This window comes from Homarus americanus, unplaced genomic scaffold (genome assembly GCF_018991925.1).
Source record: "Homarus americanus isolate GMGI-L3 unplaced genomic scaffold, GMGI_Hamer_2.0 scaffold3646, whole genome shotgun sequence".
NCBI lineage: Eukaryota > Metazoa > Arthropoda > Malacostraca > Decapoda > Nephropidae > Homarus > Homarus americanus.
The window spans coordinates 100-26,292 of record NW_024746158.1 but is presented as its reverse complement, the minus strand read 5'-3'; the positions used below and the strand labels follow the sequence as shown (position 1 = coordinate 26,292).

Sequence of the window (26,193 nt, the reverse complement as noted above, 5' to 3'; positions counted from 1 at the left end):
AGTCTTCTGCTTAACATGATCAAAAAACAAATTTTAACCCAGAGTTTGGCATTTCAGCATTGGCTACTTTAAGAAAATGACTGCCCAAGGATGAATTGATATATAACCAAGAAGAGTTACCTAACTAAGGCACAAGATGCTAACTGAACAATATATTAAACATGATATTATATACAGTTAAGAGGTGTTAAAGTTCATCTGCCCCATAACACCAGCTACTATATATGAACCCTAACCATTATTTACCAGACAATGGTACCATATATCTGTAAGTGATGAAAGAATATATTTAAAACATGAATCAAAACTACCAACCATTTTAGTCAAGATAAAATATCAAAATATCTCGTCAGAGTTGAGCAAAACTTATCAAATATTTACGTACAATTTCAACAGAGATTGAAGAGTTTGCGTGAGATAATGACAACACCTTGACTATAACAAATGGTCTACCACCACTGTACTACTTTACCAAGATGATTTACTACCTGCGTTAATGTACGCACTTGTGATAAAACTTACGTCGTGTGTAAATAAAGACGAACGTACACAGTTGACACAACTATTGATGTACAAATTATAGTAAACGAGAGTTCATCTCTGTTCAACACAACTTATCCAGTAAAGGTGAAATTTTAAGCACATAGATGATAAGTTTAACCTTTGTTCACTACTGTACTGTAAATAACATTAATAAAAAGGCTGATTAAACAAAATGGAGTATTATTATGAGTGATATTTAACCAACACCAAATGTCTACACTGAGGCCAAGGTAGAAGTAATTTACATCTTAAGAGCAGATAACTTGTGTTTAATATCTATAAAAGTGGCATTTGTCACTTGTCTTTATTTCTGCTACATTCATAGAGTTTGTTCAAGTGGTTTTATATTGATGTATATCACTGTATTCAAGTTTGTGTGTCACATTTACCTTCTGTTAAAGTCATTCAAACATTTATTGAATTCTGTTTTTTTCATGCACAAGTTTATGACGTTTGAGATGACCGCTGCGGGAGAAACATTTCCAACATTCCTCACATTCAAACTCCTTTATACCATTGTGTAGTACAAGAATGTGTTCCTTGAGATTACCCTTAAGTGCAAAATGTTTCCCACATTCCTCACATTCAAACTTCTTTATACCACTGTGTCCAAGAATGTGTGTCTTGAGAGTATTCTTATGGGAGAAACATTTACCACATTCCTCACATTCAAACTCCTTCACACCACTGTGTCCAAGAATGTGAGTCCTGAGATTACTCTTCTGGGAGAAACATTTCCCACATTCTTCACATTGAAACTCCTTTATACCATTGTGGACAAGAATGTGTGTCTTGAGATGACCATTCTGGGAGAAACATTTCCCACATTCCTCACATTCAAACTCCTTTATACCATTGTGGACAAGAATGTGTGTCTTGAGATCACCTTTCTGGGGGAAACATTTCCCACATTCCTCACATTCAAACTCCTTTATACCATTGTGGACAAGAATGTGTGTCTTGAGATGACTCTTCTGGGAGAAACATTTCCCACATTCGTCACATTCAAACTCCTTTATACCACTGTGTCCAAGAATGTGTATCTTGATATCACCCTTCCGGGGGAAACATTTCCCACATTCCTCACATTCAAACTCCTTTATACCATTGTGGACAAGAATGTGTGTTTTGAGAGTACTCTTCTGGGTGAAACATTTCCCACATTCCTCACATTCAAACTCCTTCACACCATTGTGTACAAGTAAATGTTTCTGAAGAGAAGACTTGAAGCCAAACTGTTTGCCACATTCCTCACAGGAGAACTTTTTATCTCTGCTTGACATTGTGAACTTCTACTTAGTTACACTTGGTCTTGAGACGTGACATCACAGTATCTGAAACAAAACATTTTGCCTTAGATGATATTCTTATAAAAGTACAATTTATAAATGAAAACTACAAGTGACTAAATCAATTTGTATAAAATAAGAGTAAAAATAAAATAAAAATATAAAATAAAAAGGTTATATTAATGTACACCGCGAAGATGCCGGAAAACCAGCTTTTTGAAGTGAGACAGATTGTATGACTATGGAAACACAGAAGAAGGCAGAGCATTCAACAGTGTGAGGAAAGAAGGATGTACTATAATGGGTTATTATAGTGTGACCCATATCCACACAGACACAGTTTGGCTGTGTGAGGAAAGAAGGATGTACTAAAGGGGGCAGTGAAATTTTGCTCAAAGCTGCACTCTTCAGGCATTGTTCCTTATACATATCTAAGACTCCATGCCAAATTTGAAGCTGATATGTCGAGGTTTAGTCTGCCGCATTTTCTACTGAAATTTTTTAATTTACCTACAGTACTAGCCAAACAGCCGCTGTGGCGGTGCAATGTTCTGTTCAGTGTTTATCAACTTTTTTTTCATATCTCTTATTTCATTTAAGTTGTCTTGTTGCAGATGAGTATGGTGCTATGTCTATATTGATTATCAGCCTTTTCTCATTTCATTTCTCAATGTTGTGTTACTGTACTGTAATGTAGGGGAGACACCAGTTCACAGAACCGGACAAGACTCCCTACACTGGCTGCCGCTTGTGACCGATACTTGATTAGTGATTATGCTGGAGCTGCCATTGCTACTGCCACCTTAACTGACTATGGCATTATCACAAAGGATGACAAGAGTCAGGTTATTGGACCACATAAGCTGCGGGATGCGAGACAAAAATACCGATTTAAGAGGCAACTGTGGGCATGTACTGGCTCTCTGTTACGTACTGTTGGCACTGTTGGCATGTACTGGCTCTCTGTTACGTGCTGTTGGCAACTAGTTTAGATAATTTGACGTCACTCTATTTTGATGGTAAGAAGACCGCCACTCGTGTGATGATAAAGAATGAGAAGACCGAGAAATGGAGTTCGAGGATGATGGTGAAAGATCATTATGTCATCATGGTTGAGCCTGGCAGATTGCCAAAACTATTCACGAGTTTCTGGTGGAGAAAAATCTAACCCAGCAGCCCATTGTGTGTGTTGGTTGTGATGGAACCAATGTAAATGTAGGATCAGAAAATGGAGTCATTCATCATCTTGAAATGTTACTTGGTCACCCGCTCCATTATTTCATATGTCAGCTTCACGGAAATGAGCTGCCTTTCCGCGCAGTTTTTTATCACTATGATGGTAAACCAAGTGGTCCTGAGCATTGGCGTGGTCCCATTGGAAAGCAGATCAAGGAGTCTTTGTCTGAGCTTCCAGTTGTCGCCTTCCAGCCAGTCAGTTTCCCTGATTTCCCTGTGTTTAATGATGAAGTGGAGAAAGATCTGTCCTGGGATCAGAAATACCTGTATAGGATTTGTAAAGGAGTTATCACAGGTGTTGTTGAAGATGACTTGGCTGCTATTGAGCCAGGTCCTCCCTGTGTGTCAAGGTGGAACACCTTATGGAGTAGAATCCTCAGGCTGTATGTCGCAACATCAAGACCCAGCCATGAGTTGAAAAGAATTGTCATTACAATAATAAAGTTCAGTGCTCCAATGTGGTTTTACATCAAGATACACCCTTACGTAACACATGGCTCAAGGAACGTATTCCAGTCCCTGCTATATATGAAACACCTGAATAGTGAGGAGACGAAAGTGAAGAAGGCTGTCCAGAGAAATGCATACTTCGCCCACACAGATCAACTTCTTCTTGGTATGTGTGCAGATGAGGACATGACTGTTAGAGAAAAAGCTGTCTCAATGATAAGAAAAATTAGAGAGGAGAATCAGCAAAAGGAAGAATGCACTGGCAGATCCTGATGCTGCTGTTGACGAGAATTTGTTAAACTATACTGATGAGGAGGGTAAAGATGGAGATGGGAATGAGGATGTGCCTCCTGTAGTCAACATGAGAAAGGTGGTGACTCCGAAACTAAAGTGGCAAGCAAAAAACTATCATTCCATGATTAACTGGAGGAATGAACTCAAGACTGAGCCTCCTTACATTGCTTCTCTGTCAAATCTACAGGTTAATGACATTCTTGAGACACCATTAGTGGTGCCCAAGTGGCCAAACAGCACTCAGGCGGTCGAGAGAGGCATAAAAGTGATGACTGAAGCTTGCACTGAAGTGACGGGATACGAATCGAGAGATGGATATTGTATAGATATGTACATACCAAGATATGTGAACACGCCTGACGCCAGGACTCTTGTTACCATTCATTGTACCATTTATTCACATGTCTGTATCACTACATATTATTATAGCATGTCTGATGTCCATGCTTATGTCTAATGCCTATGTTCATTTACTATGTCCCGATGTACTATGTCTGTACCGCGCTAGTCGAGTAATTAGAAGACCTCATTTATTGTCCTAGGAATGTCTAGCAACTCCCCTTGCCTGGCTAGCTAATTTCCCTCAGATCGGCCTCGGCCTACCTACGGTCCGGGGTCCCTAGTAACCGCTCCTGTATCGGTTGGCTATCACGCCCAGCCTTGTACCACTTATTGAATATATCTACTGCTCGTGCCCTGGAGTTTCAAGAACCTTGTCTAGGATTACATCCACCACACCACATGGCGCAGTTTGAGTAGCTCCAACACGACAGTTTACAAGCCTCAAGAGCCGGCCCCGTCTGTTTCCCGCCCCGCCCAGAAGATATACTCCACAGTGCCCCTGGATTTAAAGTGCTTTGTGACCTTGTGAAGTGCCCTAAGTGAAGTGCAGTGCCTTTCATGTCTCTTTGCTATGTTTCTGCGGCCCTACAGGTAGCAGACACGCCTCCAGCCCAGTTTCCAAGACAGCACTTCCGGCATACACCCCCCATCCACGGAGGCTCGCAAGCCACTGCCCGCGTCCCCTCCACTGAGTCATCACTAGCATCTCGCCCGGGCGCGCGGAGGAATACACCGCCGCCAGCCGCCTCCTCTCACTTCACAAATATTACAGTCAGTACTCTTTTACTTGCCAGCCAGTTCCTGCACTTAAGCAAATCCATTGGCGAAAATATAGCACTTCACCTTATTCTCCTTGTCTTTCCCATCGCAACAATACCAAGCACGAGATGTCTGACCACGACGATTTGCTGGGAAATTTATATGAGGATTATGAGGAAGACGACGCCTCACAGACCCTCCCACCCCCCCTCACGCCTCACACGCCGGGCGCGCCAAATTCAAAGGATGGGAGCCAGGATATACGTCAGTTAATCCACTTCCTACAAGTTTCTCAAGAGAAGGAAGCCCAAAGACGTCAATTAGAGGAGGAAAAACGACGTCAAGAGGAATTGTCAAGACAGTCAGAGGAATCAGCTTACCGCCTTCAACTTCAACAACAACACCAAGCTGATAACCGCAAATTCCTGGACCTATTGGAATTGCTGGCAACGAGGACGACTTCACCAGCTGCCACAACCAATTCGCCAGCTTCAGCCTCTTCATCTATCCTTCAGACAACGCCTCCTCACACGTCACCTATCTCCCCTAGGTATGCCTCAGTGTCTTCTCAACCACCTGTTCCAGTCTCAACTCTCGTCGACCTCTCCGTGCCTCCTCCACCGCCTGCCGTCTCGAGTACACCCCTGCACAGCAAGTCTTCAGTTCCCAGTCCCCCACCTCTTCAATCTGATGCAACATATCAAGTATACCGTCAATGGCGACGTCGTTTCGAAGACTTTGCTGTTATGTCTGACCTCTACCGAATGCCCCCTCATAAACAACTCATCCAATTAAGATCGTGCATTTCCCTCGATGTTCAACGCCTCCTAGAGCACACGCTAGCCATCCCCCCTGACTCCCCCAGGTCAGTGACAGAGGTTTTAAACGCCTTGCAGAGTCATTTCCGTGGCCTCCGCAATGAAGCTTTGCGTCGTAGGGAACTGCTATCCTGCAAACAAGCTTCTGGGGAATCATTCTCAGACTTCTATGCACGACTTAAGGACCTAGCAACCGAGGTGGACCTATGTACAGGCGATCCTGTAACCTGTGCTGAGATCCAGCTCAAGATGATCTTGCTGATGGGTGTACGTGACGAGGACCTGCTTCAGAAACTCCTCACCCTCGACGCCGCCTCTTCCCTCACCGACTTCGTCACCTGTTGCAGGTCGTATGAGGCCACAAGAGAGGCTGCCTCAGCTATACACTCATCGCCATCTCAAGTCCACGCCGTCTCCACCTACAAGAGGAATCAACGCCAGATGCAGACGGCGTCCTCTCCACAGCCCCCGTCACAGTCACCAGTTTCTTCTCCCGAATCCTGCAGAAACTGTCAGCACCAGCATGGTCCAGGAAAGTGCCCTGCGGCTGATAGTACATGTCGAAACTGTGGGTTTCAAGGCCATTGGCCCCGCACACCTCGATGTCCTGCCAACAAGGCCTCATGCAACGCTTGCAACAAGCAAGGACACTTCGCCAAGTGTTGCAGGTCCACCAAGAAGCCTCCATCTCCAGGTCAAAACGTCTCTTCACAGCCCGACAGAACGTCCACACCACCGTCTCCCAAGAATAACAAAGGATGCCGACGCGTGGATGATACCTCGAGTGACAGGTCCCCCAAGCCCGTCAATGTTCGTCTGTCCTACGGTACCAACTCTTCCAACCTCCTGATGATACCTGACACGGGCGCGGACATCACGGTGATTGGACCAACACACCTGGACGCCCTCTCCCGAGCCCCTGTTAGTCGCCCCACACCTGAAGATGAAGTCGACTGTACCACGGCCGCCGCTCACGTTCGGTCTTTAGTGACACACACAGCCACTTCTCTTGCTGACAAGACGACGACGACGCCCTCCATCGAAGACGATAGGACTCTCCAGGAGCTTCGCATCGCCGCCGCTCAAGACCCGGCATACGTCCAACTCCTCGACTACGTCTCCGCTGGATTCCCCACCAACCGCTACGACATTCACGCCTCCGCCCTCCCCTTCTGGAAGCTAAGGGATAGCCTCTATGCGGACGGAGAGCTGGTGTTGTACGGCCCCAGGATCGTCGTTCCCGCTGCCCTCCGCCGGCGCACCTTATCCCGCCTCCATGACAGCCACCGCGGCGTTGAAGCCACCAGGCGCAGAGCCCGTCAGACCGTCTTCTGGCCTGGTATTGACGCCGATATTAAGAGCACGGTTGAGGCCTGTGAGCCTTGCCAGCAACTCCAACCCAGCCAGCAACAAGAGCCGTACCTGTGCAATGACCTCCCAAAGCGGCCCTTTGAGTCCGTGTCCGCCGACTTCTTTAATGTGGCCGGAAAGTCTTTCCTGGTGGTCGCCGACAGGCTCTCTGGATGGCCCGTGGTAGTTCCCTGTGGTCGGGACACCACCTCTTCCAGGGTCATCCGGATGTTTTGTTGCTTCTTCCGGGAAGTCGGAGTGCCTCTCCGCCTCCGAACCGACGGTGGGCCCCCGTTCAATAGCCACGAGTTCAAGAGCTTCGCCGAACGCTGGGGCGTCCACCACATCGTCACCTCCCCTCATTACCCGCAGGCGAATGGCCACGCCGAGGCAGCGGTAAAGTCCGTAAAATACCTCATCCTCAAGACAGCACCGACGGGGAACCTGGACTGCGAGGAGTTCGACAGGGGCCTACTGGAACTCCGTAACACCCCTACCCCTGCCGGACGCTCTCCTGCCCAGGTGCTGTATGGCCGCCCCCTTCGTACTTGTGTGCCTGCCCACCCCCAGTCCTTCTTAGATGAATGGCAGATCAAGGCGGACGAGTGTGACCGCCGTGAGGCTGCCCGGATGGCCCAAGTGACAAGCCACTATGACGCCCAAGCCCGCCCCCTTCCCAGGTTGGCCGTCGGCCAGCAAGTACGAATCCAGGACCCGACGTCACACCGCTGGGACAAGGTTGGGGTCGTCATGGGCCGTGGCGAGCCTCGTTCGTACCAAGTCCGCCTCCCCAGTGGTCGTGTGTGGTGGCGAAACAGACGCCACCTCCGCCCAGTGCCATCCTCTAGTGACGAACCTTCCTCCCCGTCCCCTGTGTCCCCTTGCCCAGACCAGGAACGAAGGTCGTCAGTTGATCCTCCCATTGTCCCTCGCCGCTCCCCCCGACTCATGGAAAAAGAGTCCGTAGCCGCTCGAGATTGCACTACGAGCGTAAAGGGGGAGGGAGGTGTATAGATATGTACATACCAAGATATGTGAACACGCCTGACGCCAGGACTCTTGTTACCATTCATTGTACCATTTATTCACATGTCTGTATCACTACATATTATTATAGCATGTCTGATGTCCATGCTTATGTCTAATGCCTATGTTCATTTACTATGTCCCGATGTACTATGTCTGTACCGCGCTAGTCGAGTAATTAGAAGACCTCATTTATTGTCCTAGGAATGTCTAGCAACTCCCCTTGCCTGGCTAGCTAATTTCCCTCAGATCGGCCTCGGCCTACCTACGGTCCGGGGTCCCTAGTAACCGCTCCTGTATCGGTTGGCTATCACGCCCAGCCTTGTACCACTTATTGAATATATCTACTGCTCGTGCCCTGGAGTTTCAAGAACCTTGTCTAGGATTACATCCACCACACCACAGATATATTAGACAAAGATTATTGTCTAGGAAAATGATGCCAAGGTTCCGCACAAAAAAGAATTTCAATATGAACTTGTAATGATTTTCTATACGGTGTACCTGTAAAATAACATGTGAATTAAATCGATGTCACCCATGTAAAATTTATCATTATCCTGGAAAACAGGGTAAGTATGCATGAAATGGCATGAAATTTTGCACAGGTGTTTGTTACAGCCATACAAACGATGCCTGAAAAGTGCAGCCTGCAACTCAAATAAGTGTTTTTTCCCTGCCCCCTAATGTACTAAAACGGGTTATTATAGTGTGACCCACATCCACACAGACACAGTTTGGCTGGGTGAGTAAAGAAGGATGTACTATAACGGGTTATTATAGTGTGACCCACACTGTGGGCAAGACACCAGCCCACGGTGCCGCTCGTTAAAGTACCTGTAAATGAGAGAGAGTGAAACAACATTGTGGTGAAGAGAAGAGAGATTATCAACTAAAGGAGGAGAGTTAATAAGCCTTTGATTCCAGCCTATCTAACAGTTGAAGAGCCACCCCAGATATGAGAGCAGTACTCCAAGTAAGGACCAATTAATCCCTTATATACTTGAACCAACAGCTGAAGTAACAGTCCAGGCGACACTAGTGACTCACCTCATCTAATAAAATTAAAAAATTAATATCTCGGTTATCATTAATTTCCGGCAGAAATATCATAGAAGAAAAAGGTCTTAGAATTGTCTAAATATTACAAAAAAAACATATAAATAACAGAGATAAATAACAGTGTAAGATTGATAATTCACCAAAGAAAATAATCTTAATATGGTGGGCGAGGCAACATGCAACTTGTCTCTGCAATAACCAGACTGTCTGGCCCATTAAACTGTATATGTATGTGAATTTAAATCCATGTGCTTAAAATAGTTACAATAAAAAAGCCTCAAAAAGCCTGACATCGTCCCAGCTAATGTGAGGCCGAGACCCCCACAGTATCTGGGCCGAGATCACTGGGCCTAGATCACCGGGCCTAGATCACCGGGCCTAGAACACTGGGCCAAGTTCACTGGGCCTAGATCACCGGCCAAGTTCACTGGGCCAAGTTCACCGGGCCAAGATCACTGGGCCAAGTTCACCGGGCCTAGATCAGCGGGCCTAGATCACTGGGCCAAGTTCACCGGGGGCCAAGATAGATCACCGGGCCCACCGGCCTAGATCACTGGGCGAAGATCACTGGGTCAAGATCACTGGGTCAAGTTCACCGGGCCTAGATCACCGGGCCAAGATCACGGGCCAGATCAGGGCCTAGATCACCCTAGGCCTAGATCACCGGGCCTAGTTCACCGGGCCTAGATCACCGGGCCTTAGTTCACGGCCTAGATCACCTTAGTAGTTCACCGGGCCTAGATCACGGGCCTAGATCACCCTAGTTCACGGCCTAGTTCACCGGGCCTAGATCACCCGGCCTAGTTCACCGGGCCTAGTTCACCGGGCCTAGATCACCGGGCCTAGATCACCGGGCCTAGTTCACCGGGCCTAGATCACCGGGCCTAGTTCACCGGGCCTAGATCACCGGGCCTAGATCACCGGGCCAAGTCACCAACAAGGTCTGCCTCCCTGCCACAAAACATTTACCTCAGGCAGCTGTTGTTGTTTACCTCATGGCGGACCGACGCTCAGTCAGGGTTTACACCAGGCAATAGTTTTAACTTATATTTATTATTTAAACCATCTAACAATGATATAATTACTAAATAATATTATTAATAATTTTAAACTGTGTAAACTTTGTCACTGTTGTTTAATAATAATAATGACTTAATAATATTATATAAGGTCTCCCTCAACACAATATATTTCAAGTCACTAAATTAACAGAGAATAATACACATCTATTTGTTGTATACATATATTATTTATGATTAATAGAATGTTAAAGAACTCTTGTTAAGACTAGGCGGGCTAGTTAGCTTGTTAACCAGCTCCTTTTAATGTAATTGTCAATATTGTATTTGAATTAAAAGAGAAAAGAGCTTCACTCCAACTCGGCCCAAGTGTCCAAGTAAGGACTGAGTAGTGCCCCTTGAGATGATGATACTGTACACCTCTATTAGGTCACCCTTCTGAACTGGCTCTCTGTTACGTTCTGTTGGCATGTACTGGTTCTCTGTTACGTACTGTTGGCACTGTGGGCATGTACTGGCTCTCTGTTATGTACTGTTGGCATGTACTGGCTCTCTGTTACGTACTGTTGGCACTGTGGGTATGTACTGGCGCTCTGTTACGTACTGTTGGCAACTATGGGCATGTACTGGCTCTCTGTTACGTACTGTTGGCAACTATGGGCATGTACTGGCTCTCTTTTACGTACTGTTGGCACTGTGGGCATGTACTGGCTCTCTGTTACGTACTGTTGGCACTGTTGGCATGGACTGGCTCTCTGTTACGTACTGTTGGCACTGGCATGTACTGGCCTCTGTTACGTACTGTTGGCAACTATGGGCATGTACTGGCTTCTGTACTGTTGGCACTGTGGGCATGTGGGCTCTCTGTTACGTACTGTTGGCACTGCTGACATGTACTGGCTCTCTGTTACGTACTGTGGGCACTGTGGGTATGTACTGGCTATCTCTGTTGGCAACTATGGGCATGTACTGACTCTCTGTTACATGCTGTTGGCACTGTGGGCATGTACTGGCTCTCTGTTACGTACTACTGTTGGCACTGTACTGGCTCTCTGTTACGTACTGTTGGCACTGTGCTGGCTCTGTATCTGAACTGGCTGGCTCTCTGTTACTGTTGGCAACTGTGGGCATGTGGCTGTCTGTTGGCACTGTTGGCATGTACTGGCTCTCTGTTACGTGCTGTTGGCAACTGTGACATGTACTGGCTCTCTGTTACGTACTGTTGGCAACTGTGGGCATGTGCAGTACTGTTGGCACTGTGTACTGGCTCTCTGTTACGTACTGTTGGCAACTGTGGGCATGTATGTACTGGCTCTCTTTTACGTACTGTTGGCACTGTGTGTATGTACTCTCTGTTACGTCTGGGCAACTGTGGGCATGTACTGGCTCTCTGTTACTGTTGGCAACTGTGGGCATGTACTGGCTCTCTGTTACGTACTGTTGGCACTGTGGGCATGTACTGGCTCTCTGTTACGCTGTTGGCATGTACTGGCTCTCTGTTACACACTGTTGGCAACTGTGGGCATGTACTGGCTCTCTGTTACACACTGTTGGTTGGGCATGTGCTGGCTCTGTTACGTACTGTGGCATGTACTGTCTCTGTTACACTGTTGGCAACTGTGGGCATGTGCTGGCTCTCTGTTACATACTGTTGGCACTGTGGGCATGTACTGGCTCTCTGACGTACTGTTGGCATGTGTACTGGCTCTCTGTTAGGGTACTGTTGGAACTGTGGGCAAGTACTGGCTCTCTCTTACGTACTGTTGGCACTGTTGGCATGTACTGGCTCTGTTACGTCTGTTGGCAGCTATGGGCATATACTGGCTCTCTTTTACGTACTGTTGGGCACTGTGGGCATGTACTGGCTCTCGTTACGTACTGTTGGCACTGTTGGCATGGACTGGCTCTCTGTTACGTACTGTTGGCACTGTGGGTATGTACTGGCTCTCTGTTGCGTACTGTGGCAACTATGGGCATGTACTGACTCTCTGTGCTGTTGGCACTGTGGGCATGTCTGGCACTCTGTTGTACTGTTGGCATGTACTGGCTCTCTTTTACGTACTGTTGGCACTGTTGGCATGTACTGGCTCTCTGTTACGTACTGTGGCAACTGTGGGCATGTACTGACTCTCGTTATACTGTTGGCAACTGTGGGCATGCTGGCTCTCTGTTACGTACTGTTGGCACTGTGGCATGTGGCTCTGTTACATGTTGGCACTGTGGGCATGTACTGGCTCTCTGTTACGTACTGTTGGCATGTACTGGCTCTCTGTTACTGTTGGCACTGTATGTACACTGTGGGCACTGTATGTACTGGCTCTACATACTGGCTAGCAACATGTACTGGCTCTCTGTTACGTACTGTTGGCAACTGGCGCATATACTGGCTGACTGTTGTTGGCAACTGTGGGCATGTACTGGCTCTCTGTGCGTACTGTTGGCACTGTGGGCATATACTGGCTCTCCTGTTATGTACTGTTGGCATTGTGGGCGTACTGGCTCTGTTACATACTGTTGGCACTGTGGGCATGTACTGGCTCTCTGTTACATATTGTTGGCAACTGTGGGCATGTACTGGCTCTCTGTTACGTCCTGTTGGCACTGTGGGCATATACTGGCTCTGTTACATACTGTTGGCATTGTGGGCATGTGCTGGCACTCTGTTATGTACTGTTGGCACTGTGGGCATATACTGGCTCTGTTACATACTGTTGGCATTGTGGGCATGTACTGGCTCCAGGTCCGGCGTCAGCCTATTTGGCACCCTTAGCAGGACTGTAGCTGGCGCCCCCACTTCACGATTGGGTTTGCTTGTTTATGCTTCTATACAACAAGATTTAGAGAACTCGGGAAGCTCACTGCCCAAGTCTTTAACACTGGAAGCTCCCCATCAGGGTCCTATGTACACCTTTAGTTGTGATGATTTGTATTAATACTTGACTGAGAACAAGTCTGTGTTGTTACTCCTCAAACACATGGAGGTTTGCAGCCTCTGGTGAACACTATTTGATGCCTCTGGTGAACAACATTTGACGCCGAGTTATTTTTGTTAATGTTGCCAATCAGCTACCAAACAGGGAGCTACTACCGCCTGGGAAGATATTGGAAGAATAATGTGTTGTCTATGGTAGACCCTGCTGCCATATGGCATCACGAAAATTTTGACCAAGTCCCAGGTTGCTCATCTGACTTTGTGCCACATTTACACACAATTGCAGGATCTCAATTGTTTCTCTTACTATTGACAACACAACATACAGTACATATATCATTTCTCACTATTGATATTTGTGTTAATTTTTGTATTTATTTATGGCTCTCTTATTACTATTATTATTATTAATATTGTTATTAATATTATTATCATTATTATTTATATTATTATTATAATTATTATTATTATTATTATTATTATTATTATTATTTTATTATATTTTCGACCACCAGGTCTTGATGTGGGTCATAAAATGACCTGTGCCCGGGTGGGCTAATGCCCGTAAAAAAAACACAAAACAAAAACATTCTTACAATAAATTGATGGAGAAAGTGTTGAATGTTACTCTGCCTTACTCTTACCAACAGTTCTTAATAAAGGTTTTCTTTCACTAACAGATACCTTGCATAATGGTCATGTAGTACTGTACAGTTGTATGAAACATTGTAGGGGGCAGTTAACAGGGAGATGACTACATAATACTGTACACTGTGTCAATGCTTATTTATCAATGTTATATCACTACTGTTACACCTATGGTAAAAATAAGGCTGTGTTACTTTACGTTTTTTCTCCACTTTTCATATCTGATGCTTAAGTTGTGCTGTGTAATTTATATATTGGGGTTATGTTTCTGTGAGGGAAGTTGTTTACATTGACAAAACACAACAAAATGGGATTTGTTTGTTTGTTTGCTTCTATAGTGTAGACATTTGTTGAATCTTGTTTATCATGTACTGTATATTATGGGATATCTGTACTGTATATAGGCAGTGTACTGTACTGTAGGTATATTATTTAATATATTAGAACAGAGTTGTAATAATTCATCATTCCAGGATGATGACTTGAAGATGGAGGAAATGATGACCACAAGAGTTCTTCTGGTGACCTGACTCATGATGCACCAGAGACACAAGTCAGGTTAGGTACAGTACAGGTCATCTCTCATTGTGGTTTCTTCACTAAACTCTTGACAAAGTACAGTAATTGTAACCCATAGACTGCCTTGTCTAGTTAACTCTTCTAAGTGTAAATATCAATAAAGTATTAGTACTGTACAATACTCGGGATGCACCAATTAATTGATATCAGCTACAGATAATATCAACATTTTGCTGAATAATCAGTATCTGTAAACAAAGTATTAGTTGATGCCAGTTTGCTGTCTGTTTTGGGTTAATAAATTACTCGAGCATTTTTATTATCGGCAAAATACAGTAATTACGGAAACCAGTTACTGTCGTCCGTTCACACATTATGGGAAGGTCACACTTGGCCGCCGATCAGAGTGTTTTATTGGATAACATGGCAGTGTCCTCTGTGGAAGTCTGTCTAAAGCACTTCATTGTAAGGTAATGGATATATTATCAGGCCAGACAAAGTAGCTTTTGTTTAATGTGATGAGAAAAATAATCTGGTAAACACTGATGAGAAAGGTTGTTTTATATACTGTAGCATCGTTAGAGTAAACTCCCAACAAAAAGTATTGGTGCTTACTGTAGTGTGAACAATTTGAGACCAGTGACGATAGGTATTGGGAAAGGCGAGTTGTTCAAGCCGTATGTTGGCAGCCCTGATTGTCAGCCATATGGCAACACCTAGTGGAGGGGAGGGGTTATGAGGATATACTTACCAACCTTCCCCACATATCACAGTGTATACGTATCGTTTTATAACTCATCGATCTCACTCTGCACCGATACTTCAAGGTGTGAGTGTACATTATATATTTTACTGACCAATATTACCCAAATTAGAACTAAGAACGACCTGCTACAGTGCTACCATAATTCTTATAATGAACAACATACGTTGTTGAGACTGGATAAGAGCTTTTACAACAAATTTAGTCAAAATGATAAATAACACAATTTAAATCCAATTTTATTAAAGAATGAGTAAATAATGAATGTGTAGCCCAGAATTCATTGATGAGGAATATAAATATATCTATAATATTGACTCAAACCTTAAGTACCCTACATCTTTCATAGACAAATGCCTGAACATTACTAAGAAATCTTTCTACAGAACTGATCCCAAGCCCACCCACAATATAATCATTAACAAAGCTATTGACCTTGGGCTTCGGAGAAGTCTTATACCATGGCTTACAGACTTCCTCAGTGACCGACGCCAAGCTGTACGCTTCCGAGGGGCTGTCTCCACCTTTCAGTCACTCACCTGTGGCGTCCCCCAAGGCACCAAGATGGGACCACTCTGCTTCCTTATGCTCATCAATGATGCCCTAAGAGAAACCCCTGCTCGCTGGAAATATGTCGACGACTCCACCATTGGGATCAGCGTCAACAATTCTGCTCCCAACTATACCGCCCTTCAGGATTTATTGAACAGTCTCCAAAACTGGGCCACCAACAACCATGTCACCATCAACCATACCAAGACCATGGTTATGCACATCAACCTCTCCTCCGACATTGTCCCACCTCCTTCCATTACTCTAGGTCCGAACACACTCCAGGTTGTAGATTCCACGAAGCTCCTCGGCGTCACCATAGACAACAAACTAAATTGGAAACCACACGTCAGTGAAGTTGTCAAATCCTCCAGTTTCCGTCTCCACCTCCTCCGCCGACTCAAGTCCCTCGGAGTTCCTGCACACGAGCTCCTCAGTGTTTACACAACATTCATACTTCCCAAGCTCACCTATGCCTCCCCCACCTGGTCTTCCTCCCTAAATGCCACACAACGTAAACACCTAGAAAAAGTGCAAAAGAGGGCATGCAAGATTATTCTCTCCCCTTCCTACTCCACATATCAAGAAGCGCTCAACACACTGACCCTTTCGACTCTCACTGACCATCACCACGACCTCATCTGCAAATTTGGTAAGAAGCTTCTACACCATCCCCGACACCGGCTCCTACTACCACCTGAGATCCCTTGTCCGAGAATTGCTGTTCGACACCACAACCGCATCCAGCCCATACGTGCACGAACTGATCGCTATAAGAACAGCCCAGTCCCAACCATTGTAAAAATTATCAGTAACTTGTAATAAATCAGTGTATTCACTCCCAGTAAACACTGCTCCTTACACTGTCACTATGTTGAAATGAACTGTAGTTTGAGCTTTTCCCCATCTAGTTATTATATGTCTTATTTGTGTCACTTATGTTACTTGTATATTATTTGTAATTCGTAACCCATTCCCCAAATATGTAACTGTATATTTTCAGCCTTCTGGCTGCCAAGCTCTTTCAATAAACCGTTAATTATTATTATTATCACGCGCGCACGCACGCACGCACGCACGCACGCACGCACGCACGCACGCGCACACACACACACACACACACACACACAGTTGTACCCTGCTTTACGCGGTTTCACTTAACGCGATTTCTCATATACGCGGTGCCTCGCCAGAACCAAACTTTCACTTAACGCGGTTCATCTACTCATATACGCGGGAAGCGGCGCGGGCAGGATGCGCACAAGATCGCCCAGTCATCAAAACATTACCGAGTTCTTCACCCACCACAGCCAGCCCAAGTCAGTGATAGTGATAATTATAGTGAGGATATGGACTTTGAGGGGTTTGACGAAGAGGCCCTGCAACCCTCTGTGGTGGATAGTGATACAATTGATACAAGTGATACAGGTGAGGGCCAATAATCTGCCCTCTGCCTCGGAACCAACCCCCCATCCCCATGTGCCCAGCCATCTTTTCTACTAATGTAAGTGTTAAAAAAACTAATATTATTGATATTTCTCTTAATTATTAATTGTGTGTGCATACCATCATAAAGTTAAGATAATATTTTTACTACAACATAGTTGTGTGTCGTCAAAAAGTGGAGTTTGGGGGTCGGGCCAGTCTCTATTGGAATTAATCCCATATGTTCTGTTGTTCACTTTACGCGGTACCCTATGGGTTCAATTGACCGCGTAAATCGGGGTACTACTGAAATGTAAACTGTACCTTTGTAGGATAATTAAACTATTTTTTTACCCCAAGTGCTGAAGACAAAGGTATTAGGTCAGGCATATTTGACAAATATTTTGACAACATGAAACTAACTTCATACAGTAAAGATGGTCAACATATTTAAGACCATCCATAAAGGCCTTTTATAACTTACGGGCACAGCGTAATCTACTTAAAATATCTAATTATTTCAAAGGTCATTAAAACACAATTACAGTACAGTACTTGAATTTTTAAACGGTAATCCCAGATCCTTAATAAAAACTAAAACCACAAAGATATACACTGTACTGTACCTTATGTTATAACAGAAAGTTTCCAATGTGGTGCAGCAAGAGACCCGTTAACCAAAACAAACCTTCGTCTTGTGGCCCATATCTTACATCTTCACGTCACCGTCCTGGAATGAATAACATTTTAACAATTAATAAATTAAATACTCTGGGCAGTAATATTATATAATATGTATACAGTACTGTACAGTATTATATTATACAGGAACTCACTAAATCTTCAAACATTTAAATACAATATTATGGTTAAATTAAGACATTTCCATAAAACGTATTAAAGAAAATAATGAAACACTTTAGAAAATCTTACCTCTTACGAATGACACGAGGAACTTCATTAACCACGATCAGCGAGGCAGCAATACGGTAGTTGTCTTAACACCACAGTAACAACCAATTGGAGCCGTAAACTGTAAACAAAATAACCCTGTTACTCTTTTTGTAGAAACTCAGGTAATTTTTTGTTCCAACATGTTGGAGACGAAACAACCTTGTAAAGGATTGCCATCAAGGTTTTATGCCGGGGCGCTCCTGCTTAACGCAATTGCTCAAGGTATTGGATATTTGGACCCATATTCTGGAACAGGTGGTAATATCGACAATATTTACCAAGATTTTGCCAAGGCTTTCGACAGTGTACCCCAAGAAAGGCTGAAAATCAAACTGGAAGGGTACGGAATTCAAGGAAATGTCCTAGCGTGGATAGAAGACTTTCTAGATGACCCCAAGCTGTGTGTGGCGATTCATGGCACGAAATAGTCGTCCGTACCTGTCACAAGCGGGGTACCACAGGGCAGTGTATTGGGCCCGCTGTTGTTTGTTTGTTTCATAATGACATGCCTGACGTTGTACACTCCTCCATACAAATGTTTGCCAATGACGCCAAGTTATTTCGGGAAATCAAGAACCAAGCAGACTGTGAAGAGCTGCAGAAGGACCACAAGTTAACTCTGGTCAACAACTTTCTTAATACCACTTACTAGTCACTAATGGATAACACCTGGTAAATTCACAAGTTATATCCCACTGCCATAAGGCTTTAATTATCTATAAACGCCGATATTGTGAAGCGTCATGCGAATTTTCCTTTCCCAGAGAATTAAAATACCATCGAAGACATGATTTGGTTAGGTTAGGTTTGAATCCCACCAAATTGATATTTTCCCCGAGAATTAAAACCTCACCATCGGACACACGATTTGGTTAGGTTAGGATCCCACCAAATACAGTGACAAAAATGTAAATTTCTTGTCAAAAAATAAACTGCAACTCTACAGTAAGTTTCCAAAATGTCTCAAAAGCTAATATTTTACTACAAACTGAAATTTAGCCATAAATAAAAAGTACCACATTCTTATAACCAAATTTTTTTAGTTCAATCAAATAAAAAAATCTTTCCCAAAATAAAATGACCCAAAATCCCACCTTGGTTAATATATAGGACTAACCCGCCATAGTGCCGATGCTGCTGTATCATCTCACGTCCAGAAAATGTCTCAAATATCACCGTATAGTAAGTTTTTTCTGTTTAATATACCGGAGAAGTTAGGTGAGGTAGGTTTGTTTGGTTAGGTCTGTCCTTCATAACCACAAATGTTAAGTAGCGTTTATTTAAAAAACATCCATTTACTAACATTACCACAAACAGTGTCCACTATAATATAACAAAAGTAACTTGACAAAATTATCATAAAATTATCCTAAAAGTAATAAACTACAGAAAAGTAACAATTCCCAAACGTAAAGTGATGTAAACACCACAAGTAACAAAACTTATCAAACGTAAAAGTAACAAACTCCACAAGTAACAAAACTTATCAAACGTAAAAGTAACAAATACTCAACAGGAAAGTAATAAAATACCTCAAACTATCAACCTATTTCCTTAACATTGTTCCATTGACAATTTCCTCCAGTAGTTTACATTAATAAGCAGCAGCAGTTATTGGTCCACTTGCCTTCACCGTCTACCTGTTAATTAATACCTACACCACACTCCTGCACCATAAACACACTATATACCTGCACCGTATACCTACACCACACACCTGCACCATAAACACACTATATACCTGCACCACAAACACACACTATACCTGCACCATATACCTACACCACACACCTGCACCATAAACACACTATATACCTGCACCAATAACACACACTATACCTGCACCATATACCTACACCACACACCTGCACCATAAACTCACTATATACCTGCACCAATAACACACACTATACCTGCACCATATACCTATACCACACACCTGCACCATAAACACACTATATACCTGCACCACAAACACACACACACTATACCTGTACCATATACCTATACCACACACCTGCACCATAAACACATTACACACCTGCACCACAAACACACTATATACCTGCACCAATAACACACACTATACCTGCTCCATATACCTACACCACACACCTGCACCTTAAACACACTATATACCTGCACCACAAACACACACTATACCTGCACCATATACCTACACCACACACCTGCACCACAAACATACAATATACCTGCACCATATACCTACACCACACACCTGCACCATAAACACACTATATACCTGCACCATATGCCTACACCGCACCTAGTTAGTCCCAGATGGGCCTAGTTGGGCCCAGATGGGCCTAGTTGGGCCCAGATGGGCCTAGTTGGGCCCAGATGGACCTAGTTGGTCCCAGATGGACCTAGTTGGTCCCAGATGGGCCTAGTTGGTCCCAGATGGGCCTAGTTGGTCCCAGATGGGCCTAGTTGGTCCCAGATGGGCCTAGTTGGTCCCAGATGGGCCTAGTTGGTCCCAGATGGGCCTAGTTGGTCCCAGATGGGCCTAGTTGGTTCCAGATGGACCTAGTTGGTCCCAGATGGACCTAGTTGGTCCCAGATGGGCCTAGTTCAACCAGTGTGACCGCCAACCACAGAGATAGCTGGACAGCTTCAAACATAGGTTGGATGTTTATATGAGCAATAGGGGCTGGGTGGACTGCCCAGTATGGGCCAATAGGCCCGCTGTAGTTTCCTCCATTCTTATGTTCTACTGTACTGTGTCTAGTTAACACGGCCATACATAATGTTAACTTACCACGAGGGAGGGAGGAAGGCCCTCAAATTAACATTTACTAACAAAACTAACAACAATAAACAAGACGGCCACCTTGGTTGATGTTGACCTGCTACACCTTGTCCGATTCTCTCTCTTATCTTTCAGTAACTACAAATTTTCATTATTAATACTACAATAAAAGTATTTTATTTATAAATGATAGATAATATAAATAAATTATACTTTATAATGTTTTATTATTGATTAAATTTCCGTTAATAGATATATATTAATTTTAAACTAAACTTAAGTCAGTGGCTGGAGAACCGAAAAGCTTGACAACATTCACAAATACACTAAAATAAATTTAAGCAATAACATTTATTGTTTAACTATTTTAAGATTATTTATTAATATTTTATTAATATATAACACAAAATATAGGCTTATAAAACCATAATAAACTCGCTATTTTAACTATTCATAATAATATTATTAACGGTAACCATTAGTCTAAAACTACATAATTATTCAGCAATAATTATTAAACAATAATTACGTATATAAAAAGTAAATAATGATCAACTACCAATAATAATATTAAGAATTAAGTCTATCTTGAATGATGAGTACTTCTCACTATCATGTCCTGTTGGCCTGGGACACACCTGAGAAGGGTGTTTGAGTACCTCTCACTATCATGTCCTGTTGGCCTGAGAGACACCTGAGAAGGGTGTTTGAGTACCTCTCACTATCATGTCCTGTTGGCCTGAGACACACCTGAGAAGGGTGTTTGAGTACCTCTCACTATCATGTCCTGTTGGCCTGAGACACACCTGAGAAGGGTGTTTGAGTACCTCTCACTATCATGTCCTGTTGGCCTAAGACACACCTCAGAAGGGTTTGAGTACCTCTCACTATCATGTCCTGTTGGCCTGAGACACACCTCAGAAGGGTGTTTGAGTACCTCTCACTATCATGTCCTGTTGGCCTGAGACACACCTGAGAAGAGTGTTTGAGTACCTCTCACTATCATGTCCTGTTGTACACATGTTCTACAATATTGGGGTTGTAATAAAGTATTCAGCAATAGTTTAAATACTTATATCTCATTCTGTAAGATATTTATGTTTGGGGAACATCATGGCCAAGTGTATACAGTTATACTGCCCTTTAATTGGTCACTTAATACTAGGGTTTACTTCTTAACTTAGGGTCGCAGCCACCAGACCGCAGGACAGTATGTGTAGTTGTTCTTTGGGGAGCTGGCAAAGAAGTCTAGCAGTGTGAGTTAGTCTAGCAGTGTGAGTTTAGTCTAGCAGTGTGAGTTAAGTCTAGCAGTGTGAGTTTAGTCTAGCAGTGTGAGTTTAGTCTAGCAGTGTGAGTTTAGTCTAGCAGTGTGAGTTAAGTCTAGCAGTGTGAGTTTAGTCTAGCAGTGTGAGTTTAGTCTAGCAGTGTGAGTTTAGTCTAGTAGTGTGAGTTTAGTCTAGCAGTGTGAGTTTAGTGTAGCAGTGTAAGTTTAGTCTAGCAATGTAAGTTTCATCTAGCAGTGTGAGTTTAGTCTAGCAGTGCGAGTTTAGTCTAGAAGTGTGAGTTTAGTCTAGCAGTGTGAGTTTAGTCTAGCAGTGTAAGTTTAGTCTACTGAAGCAGTGTGAGTTTAGTCTAGCAGTGTGAGTTTAGTCTAGCAGTGTGAGTTTAGCCTAGCAGTGTGAGTTTAGTCTAGCAGTGTGAGTTTAGTCTAGCAGTGTGAGTTTAGTCTAGCAGTGTGAGTTTAGTCTAGCAGTGTGAGTTTAGTCTAGCAGTGAGAGTTTAGTCTAGCAATGTGAGTTTAGTCTAGCATTGAGAGTTTAGTCTACCAGTGTGAGTTTAGCCTAGCAGTGTGAGTTTAGTCTAGTAGTGTGAGTTTGCGTTTTTCATTAATCAAAGTTGAGGGTGGAAGGAAGGGTGAAACACCAACCAGTAGTTTTAACTAATTATTTTAGACATAATAAAAATACTGCACTCTGTGACAATACAAAAATAGTTGACCTTCCCCAAGCAATTAAGGTCACAGCACCACACAAACATAACTGACCTTCTCCCATAAATGAAGGTCTCTTCTTCTCCATACAAAATAACTGACCTTAATACTATCATTACACACTTAACATTATATACACAGACACTGGTATAATACAACATACAACAGTACCTTGAGTTCTCCCTTAATACTATCAGTACACACACTTAACATTATATACACAGACACTGGTATAATACAACATACAACAGTACCTTGAGTTCTCCCTTAATACTATCAGTACACACACTTAACATTATATACACAGACACTGGTATAATACAACATACAACAGTACCTTGAGTTCTCCCTTAATACTATCAGTACACACTTAACATTATATACAGACACTGGTATAATTCAACACACAACAGTACCTTGAGTTCTCCCTTAATACTATCAGTACACACACTTAACATTATATACACAGACACTGGTATAATACAACATACAACAGTACCTTGAGTTCTCCCTTAATACTATCAGTACACACACTTTACATTATATACACAGACACTGGTATAATACAACAGTACCTTGAGTTCTCCCTTAATACTATCAGTACACACACTTAACATTATATACACAGACACTGGTATAATACAACATACAACAGTACCTTGAGTTCTCCCTTAATACTATCAGTACACACTTAACATTATATACACAGACACTGGTATAATACAACATACAAATTACCCCTTCAGAGTGTTTACTGTGACACTACCCAATAGAAAACTTAGATACTCCCTTAGTGCGGTGAGTGTGAACGTTATGCAGCTGTAATAAGAGTCACAAGAGATTATAGGGACCTGTACTAATGTATGCAGTACACAAAATTAATGCCATTCTTGGAGCAATGACTTTTTTTAAATACCATTGTTAGATAAACACATGCCAGTACTATTAGGAAAAGTTGTATATAAGAACAGAAAATATCTAAATACTGTATGTTAATTTAGCCAAGTCTTCTGCTTAACATGATCAAAAAACAAATTTTAACCCAGAGTTTGGCATTTCAGCATTGGCTACTTTAAGAAAATGACTGCCCAAGGATGAATTGATATATAACCAAGAAGACTTACCTAACTAAGGTACAAGATGCTAACTGAACAATATATTAAACATGATATTACAAGTATATACAGTTAAGAGGTGTTAAAGTTCATCTGCCCCATAACACCAGCTTCTATATACAAACCCTAACCATTATTTACCAGACAATGGTACCATATATCTGCAAGTGATGAAAGAATATATTTAAAACATGACTCAAAACTACCGACCATTTTAGTCAAGATAAATTATCAAAATATCTCGTCAGAGTTGAGCAAAACTTATCAAATATTTACGTACAATTTCAACAGAGATTGAAGAGTTTCCGTGAGATAATGACAACACCTTGACTATAACAAATGGTCTACCACCACTGTACTACTTTACCAAGATGATTTACTACCTGCATGTTAATGTACGTACTTGTGATAAACTTACATCACATGTAAATAAAGACAGACGTACACAGTTGACACAACTATTGATGCACAAATTATAGTAAATGAGAGTTCATCTCTGTTCAACACAACTTATCCAGTAAAGATGAAATTTTAAGCACATAGACGATAAGTTTAACCTTTGTTCACTACTGTACTGTAAATAACATTTAAAAAGGCTGATGAAACAAAATGGAGTATTATTATGAGTGATATTTAACCAACACCAGATGTCTACACTAAGGCCATGGTATAATTAATTTACCTTCTGTTAAAGTCATTCAAACATTTGTTGAATTCTGTTTTTTCATGCACAAGTTTATGGCGTTTGAGATGACCGCTGTAGAAACATATCCCCACATTCCTCACATTCAAACTCCTTCACACCACTGTGTCCAAGAATGTGTGTCTGAGAGTACCCTTTAGTGCAAAATGTTTCCCCACATTCCTGACATTCAAACTCCTTCACACCACTGTGTCCAAGAATGTGTGTCTTGAGATTACTCTTGTGAAGAAACATTTCCACATTCCTCACATTCAAACTCCTTCACACCACTGTGTCCAAGAATGTGTGTCTTGAGAGTACTCTTCCGGGAGAAACATTTCCCACATTCCTCACATTCAAAACTCCTTCACACCATGTGTAAAAGAATGTGTGTCTTGAGATTACTCTTGTGGGAGAAACATTTCCCACATTCCTCACATTCAAACTCCTTCACACCACTGTGTCCAAGAATGTGTGTCTTGAGAGTACTCTTCCGGGAGAAACATTTCCCACATTCCTCACATTCAAACTCCTTCACACCATTGTGTAAAAGAATGTGTCTCTTGAGAGTACTCTTGTGGGAGAAACATTTCCCACATTCCTCACATTCAAACTCCTTCACACCATTGTGTCCAAGAATGTGTGTCTTGAGATACTCTTCGGGGAAAACATTTCCCACATTCCTCACATTCAAACTCCTTCACACCATTGTGTCCAAAATGTGTGTCTTGAGATTACTCTTCCGGGAGAAACATTTCCCACATTCCTCACATTCAAACTTCCTTTCACACCATTGTGTACAAGAATGTGTTTCTTGAGATCACTTCTGGGAGAAACATTTCCCACATTCCTCACATTCAAATTCCTTCACACCATTGTGTAAAAGAATGTGTGTCTTGAGATACCCATGGGGCTTATTTCCCACATTCCTCACATTCAAACTCCTTCACACCATTGTGTACAAGACTGTGTGGGAGAAACATTTCCCACATTCCTCACATTCAAACTCCTTCACACCACTGTGTCCAAGAATGTGTGTCTTGAGAGTACTCTTCCGGGAGAAACATTTCCCACATTCCTCACATTCAAACTCCTTCACACCACTGTGTCCAAGAATGTGTGTCTTGAGAGTACTCTTGTGGGAGAAACATTTCCCACATTCCTCACATTCAAACTCCTTCACACTGTGTGGGTAAGAAGGATGTACTATAACGGGTTATTATAGTGTGACCCACATCCACACAGACACAGTTTGGCTGTGTGAGTAAAGACGGATGTACTATAACGGGTTATTATAGTGTGACAGCTGTGCCTCCAACTCGGCCCATCTCCGGATAGCAACCTTTAACTAAAACATTCAACCGTATGTTGATATCAACTTCCTATAACAGCACAGTAGAAGTCCAAAAATCCGGACTGCTTGGGGATTGGGTCGGTCCGGATTTTCCGGATTCTCAGGCAGTACTTTTAAAATTCAAATTTAAGGAGGAATAAAGAAGAGATGAACAGGTACATTTTGATAGTTTATTCATTAGCAAATATAGCATGCTTCATTTATCAAAACGAGCAGTTTTGAAGAAAAAGCTGTGAATTCTAGAAATTTATTCTTTGCCTTTTTTATATCATAAATTGTAGACTTTCCAATGTCGTATGTT

At 42.9% G+C, this 26,193-nt stretch overlaps 1 long non-coding RNA gene across 1 annotated transcript; it reads right to left on the bottom strand.

The window, feature by feature from the left end:
* Nucleotides 1–1,497: 1,497 nt before the first annotated feature.
* Nucleotides 1,498–18,081, bottom strand: LOC121878920. The gene is made up of 3 exons (XR_006091259.1): nt 17,961–18,081; nt 17,654–17,757; nt 1,498–1,877 (listed from the first exon to the last, which is right to left on the bottom strand). It is a non-coding gene; the product is annotated as an uncharacterized LOC121878920 (long non-coding RNA).
* Nucleotides 18,082–26,193: the final 8,112 nt, after the last annotated feature.